Genomic DNA, 6,581 nt, shown 5'->3' on the forward strand with positions numbered 1-6,581 from the left:
TGGTGTACATACAGTATAGGTGCCTGAAATTCCACAGAGTCAGTGTTGTTGTACTGTCCAATAAAAAGGATATAATAATGAATAATAATGTGTTTGTCTAATATTATACTAAATCTCTGAGACCAAAATATATCTTCCAAAAGGAAATATATATCAAGATGCTACAGAGACATCAGAGCCAGCAGTAAATTACCAAAGGGCTTGCCTGGAATGATGACGAACACTGACCAGCCTGTCCATAGACTGTATATAAAGATTGATGTAGCGAGGTGTGATGTCACCCATTGGTTTGCATTGGAGTAGGTTTGAAGCCCAGAGTAGAGCTGGAGCCAGGACTTTCCAAATAAGGAGTATGGGGTGTTACTTTTCATGCACTGGAAACATGACTTGTTGAAAAAAAATATTGACTCAGTATTTGAGAGAAGTTAACATTTTTTGAATGGAAATCTATTGAAGCCACTGATTTTTGGAGCCAGCAGCGGCCGTCAGTGGCATTGCATTTAAGCGTATTGTACTTCCATATAGGCCTCAGTCTCTAGCCGTAGTAGATGCCATTTGGTGTACATTGGGTTTTTAGAGCATTTTGCTGAAAAAAACTGCTGCGTCTGGAAACCACAGTGATGAGAGCAGTGAGACTGAACCAAAACAGTGAAACTGTGTGCTGTAAAACCAAAACAATGAGCTGAAAGACGCAAAACATCTGCAAGATTGGGTGATGATTCTTTGTTGCTTTGTTTCTGCAATCAAGTGACCCCTTTCACACTAGTCATTTGAGCCATTGTTAGTGTAAAATATTGATAGTGCAGCTAAATACACAAGTTAATAGAATAGACTGAGGCCATTACATGCTATGTTTTCCTTGATGCTGGCAATTACCGTAAGTCATTAACCGGTGACTCAAATATCATGATAACAATGTGAGTCAACAGCCAGTGCTTTTACTGCGGATAAATACATGTATGTTGTCAAGTCAGAATTTAGAATGTGATTTTGAATAACATTTTCCACCACATCATGACTTATGAAGGTTAATATGATCAGTCAAAATCCTAGTTAGTTGTGAATCACAAGTGGTAATTTTGCCTTATAATGTCTGTTGTATGCTTTTTAAATCTTAAATGGACTCTGACTTGCTTATTTCTTATTCTGCTCCGTAATAATCACCCTTACACGACCTTTCAAACAGCTGACTAGTGGATCCAAATGGAATGTTACTCAATAAACCCCCCTGCAATTTACTAACTTTGCTTTTACTCAGAAAGGCTGTTATTGCCAAATCCTTGTCATTCTCTCCCCCTCACTCTCTCTCTGTGCATGTCGTGGTGTTACAGATGCCTGAGGAGGAGGCAGAACCCACTGACAGGATCTGTCTGGATCAGCGTGCAGCTCTGTTATAGTGCAGCTTGGACCACGCAAGATAGGAGCGGAGTCCACCCTTTCCCTCCCCCGGTGAATCACACATTCCTAATGTTGGAGGTCAGCAATGAGGGAGGACTGTAGCCCCAGACACATTGATGATTGCCTGAAATATAGCTGTATTTGATTGGGTGATTTTTCTCCTTAAACCTCGTGAAGGCTTTCTGTGAGTGATCTTTCTCCAGAGACGTGTATTCATTGCTTTAAAGGTCACAACCGAGCGCCTGCCGAGTGACATGTGAAAGAAAGTGAACAAGGTCAAAAGCCTCTGGCCAGGTGCCAAAGGAAATACAGGTTTGAGTGTGGTACCTGAGATTTAATGTTAATCACATAGGGAAAGTTATACCCTGTCTTCCTCTCTGCTCCCCCCCTCTCTTTTCTCCATTTTCTACTCTGTCTAATGTTTCCTCCTTTGCTGTTTCTCTGGTTACTGGCTGAAAACACATGAGGCCCTATAGAGGGGCTCTGGGATTTTGCTCACCACCATCACCATGTACTGTACATACAAAACATTTTTTGATTGACACATTAAATCTTTGTTATCTCTCGACTACCTTATCATTTGAATGCTTTTTATGTTGACATGTTACCTCATGGGTGATAGCAACTAGCATGACCAACCTCCATCCACCTCCTGATCTCAGATACCAAACAACGTGTGGCATAAGGAGATAAAGAGCTGTGCCGGTGAGATGTTGCTGTGCTGTCAGCAAATAGCTGCCGGTGCCAGGTGAGCATATGGAGAGCATCAGAGCACGCTGCTCTCAATGTTTGATGAAGTCAATGTTTGGGTTCCGTCAGCAGTATATTCTTCTTGGCCCCTTTCCCATGGGGCTCCTTCAGACACATATGGAGGTAATTTGTTCAAATTATTCAGCAGAGAAAGAAATAAGAGGGGGAAAAATGGCCTTGGGATTTTGGGGTTGGAAATCAGTTTGAGAGGCTGGGTCTGGGTGGGGGTATACATCTTTGGGGGTACTGGGATTGAGGGTTTACGTGAGAAATGGCTTTTAAAGAGCTACAAGTGAAATGGTAGTGCATGTTTAGAGATTTTATGGAACCTGCTACATGACTGTGACATCAAAGTGAAAACAATGCAAAATGTCTGAGGTGCCACTAGAAGTGCCTAGAGGTGCCAACCTCCCCCAAAAAAGTGTTGGATGGTTGAACAATGTAGTGATATCTGTGCTATTCTTAGAGAGTTTGACCTTAGGATATCTCTACAAAAAAGGCTGAGGAATCACTTCCTACAAACAATTTAAATGGGATTTTCCTGTGGGGAGCATGATGATGTGTTCAGCAAATGTCAAGGAAATCAGCCAATTGCAATATGCAATACAGTGTCTTGTGTCCAAATGGAAATTTTGGTGTAAGGGTGGTACAAAAGGAAAGAATCAGGATCAGTAAAATCAGTAAAAAAAATGCTTTGATCATCTGGAGACCATGAATAGTCACAGTAAAATTTTAATGAAAATTTGGCAATTACTTTTTTGTCTAAAACTTCATCTGATGGTGGTGCAAGAGAAAAACTCATATGTTAAAAATGGACAGGGTTCATCCTTTGTGCAACATGACTGGTAAATATATATATATATACACATATATATATATTGAGAAACCCAGCCATTAATTTTGGCTACCTTGTTAAGAAACAAAATTCATCAAGGTAAAAATTTTGACCTGTGGCACTAGACAAAATGTTAGAAGTCATGAGGAAGGATAGTGGAGCTAACAATGTTAAGTTTTACCTCAGAATGGCAACAAAGCAACAAAGGTTGCGGAATCACCAAATCTAAAAGGGATCTTCCTCTGGGGAGCATGATTGCTGATAAATGCTTAGCAAATGTCATACTATATTGCATTATATAACACAGCATCATGTGAACAAAGTGAAACTTTTTTGTATGTCTGGCCCAAGGGACAGGCCACAAGATCAGAAAACCCAAAAGGGATTATTCTCTGGGAACCATGATTAGCCACATTAAAATTTAATGGAAATTTCAGAGGTTTTTTAAATTTCCCTGTTTAAAATGTTACCTGATGTTGGCGCTCGGCAAAAGCTTAGATCCAGAGTAGGACTGGTCATTGGGAGAAATCAGGAGAAATCCCGGTGGGCTGGTTGCTATGTGGGCCGCTTGAGCACCATGTGGGCTGCTTGAGCAGCCCATTATACAAAAACAAGAGCGAGTGTGCCGCTTGAGCAGCCCATTATACAAAAACAAGAGCGAGTGTGCCCTTTGAGCAGCCCATTATACAAAAACAAGAGCCCATTATACAAAAACAAGAGCAAGAGCGATGCGTTGGCGGCCTTCCCCGGGGTCGCTGTGTGTAAAAAAAGTCCAGGGCCTTTTTTTTTGTCCCAACCCAACCATGATCTAATCCTGAAATCTTAGCCATCCTTTATCCTCTGAGATTAACAAATAACAGTTGTAACTTTTCTGGAAATCCAAAACCAAATAGTTTTTGGATATGATTATTGCCAAGTAGTTGTTCAGATGCTTTGGAACAAAGTGTTGGGTTATGGACTGACTGACCAATGAAACAGCTGACATCATGTTTCTCCAGCCCTGCTAAAGAAGGAATGGTTTTGATTGCATGGCCAACATCATGACAAGTCCCACGTCTGCAATGTTGATGTTAAGCTGGAAAGCCCCCAGGAAAGGGTCAAACTGTCAACAAAATGTTGTGCCATTACAATCCAAACCCTAATCACGCTTTACCCCTTGTGTACATTAGACTGCTTCAGGCTCAGACTCACGGTCAGTGTAGCCCTGTCTCCATATCAGCTGCTAGGAAGGTTGTGATGGCAGAGATTTGGCCTCCCTCTTGATGTTTACATTCTCCAGACACAGGGGAGAATGAAGAGAGAAAGAGGGAAAGAGAGAGAGAGAGAGAGAGAGAGAGAGAGAGAGAGAGAGAGAGAGAGAGAGAGAGAAAGAGAGAATTACTAACAGCTGCATCACTGCAACCCAAAGTCCTCCATGACTGAAGGCTTCAGGCTTCTGGGCACGGACACCGCACATTATGGCTAACATTAGGGTTTAGAGAAGGTTTTATGAGGGGCGTTTGCGTGTATTGTGTATGAATGAGTGAGGGGCAGATAAAGGAGACTTACATAACGTCCGAAAAGCCTGCTGTCTTCACCTTGATTTGTTTCAGTACCCTAAAACAAAAGATTTACAAGCGCTAAATGTTCTTGTAAACAACTAGTGTGGAGGGATTAAAGATGTGGTGTTTCAGCCTGATAGTGATATTCCTGGAAACTGATTGTATGCCATGAGCCAAGTAAAGAAAAACTCTCAGAAAGTCCAAGAGCTTGGCATGGCTCAAAAGCCCAGGTCTCCTGGGGAACCAGCCATCATCACAGTGTTTTGTGAATAAGAAAAACATGCCCATTGGAGCTGTAATGAGGTCACTTATCAGCGAGAGCATTTGGAGGGTGTGCCTTGCTTCCTCTCAGCATCCCTCCGTCTGTCAGGGAGAGGACAAATGACCTCAGCAGCTACTGACAATAATGTCATGTGGCGTCAGGCTGTATGACAGGCTTCATGTTGACTGAAGGTGCAGCCAAACTTTCTGATGTACAGCCCTTCCAGAAGAATAAACAAGTTCAGTTTTCTAAAATTTTCCTCAAAGTGATTTTAACTGAAGTGAGTTTTACAAGAACTACAAATTGATTATTGTTGTTTCTCCTTATTAGCTACACCAAACCACCAAAGGAACTGCCAAAGACAGCTCACGCATTGTAAAAAGAAAACTCTGCACTAGAAACACATATTAAGCAGTCTAACGTGTTTGTGTGATGAGAAAATACATCAGGTTAGTCATTTAATTGATAACAGTTGTGACCGACAACAAGCTCACTTGGGGAGGGGATGGTATGTTTGTGTAGGGGGTAAACAAGAGAGAGGATAAGCCATCACTTCAGAGCAACCACAACAGTGCTACAGGGTTCATGAGAAGAATTTGTAAATCACACAGGGTAATTACTTCACAAATAATAGGGGTTAAACTGCAGTGGGAAAACACAACAGCAGTTTTTCTCCCCAAACCACATGAAAAGGATTCCACTATTAGAATGTTAAGCACTGCTGATCAAAAAAGCCTCTTTGAATCCCAACAAGAAAAAATAGGTACAACTAAAAATGTGAAAAACTGGACTACTATGTGCCATTGGTTGGTCTGGTGAATACTAGTCAGCATGCAGCCTCTTTCACTTTCAATTACAGTTGAAGATATCTTTGAGAAAATCTTACACCACTGATGGTTTAATGGAGTGGGTCAGGAGCAGTTCACAAAGATAAACATTATGTCAAGCCTTTGGCACTGGATGTGGACATTTGTTGAACAGAGAAAGCAACACTTGTAGAACGAAAAGCACTGCCATGTTTGGTAGCAGAGGAGACTTTACACCTTCACTGGATCACTTATATCCAACACACTCCATTGTTGGAAGAGGCACAGAGAGTTGGAAATGACGAAGACTGTAACGAATGGACGTAAGAGGGAAGTCTACCTAATGGAACACACACCCTTTAGGGTGTAGTCTTGTGCCCAATTAAGACATTCAAAACATTTAGTAGTCATAACAGAACGCAGCTGCAACAAAATAATGTATCAACCCTGGCATCGTCATAAAAACACAACACATTTTGCAGCTTATTAAACTAATCAACTCTAATCTCCTTCTGGGCAATGAGCCTGATCCACAGTGAAATCAGTCAGCTTAGGATACCATGTGAGCACGCTGGCCTGAAACCTCTGCTCATGATATGCTGGCATATACAGTAACTTTGAGTTACATTGTACAACCTGTATCGTGTATGCTTTGTGTAGACTAAGTACTCTATAAGGATAATACAAGACACTAAAGGTAGGTTACATTGCCTCTAAGTATTTTCATATGTGAATGTACTTTGCCACTCTGGCATGGCTGCTGCGTGGAGTCTATATTATTCCAGAGGGCCATTGGGGAGAGGGGTTAAAGCCTGGAATGTACACTATTTCCCCACAGGAAGCTGTGCATGGAAGTCTACCATTGCCCCACGCCCAGATCTCTCCATCACACGCAAAGTTGGAAGGCTACTGAAATATAGTACAAAAGTCAGAGATACTTTTCTGTCATGTATGGCATGAAGAAATAAATAAACCTCACAACACACTGC

The sequence above is a fragment of the Thunnus maccoyii genome, chromosome 12 (assembly GCF_910596095.1).
Source record: "Thunnus maccoyii chromosome 12, fThuMac1.1, whole genome shotgun sequence".
NCBI lineage: Eukaryota > Metazoa > Chordata > Actinopteri > Scombriformes > Scombridae > Thunnus > Thunnus maccoyii.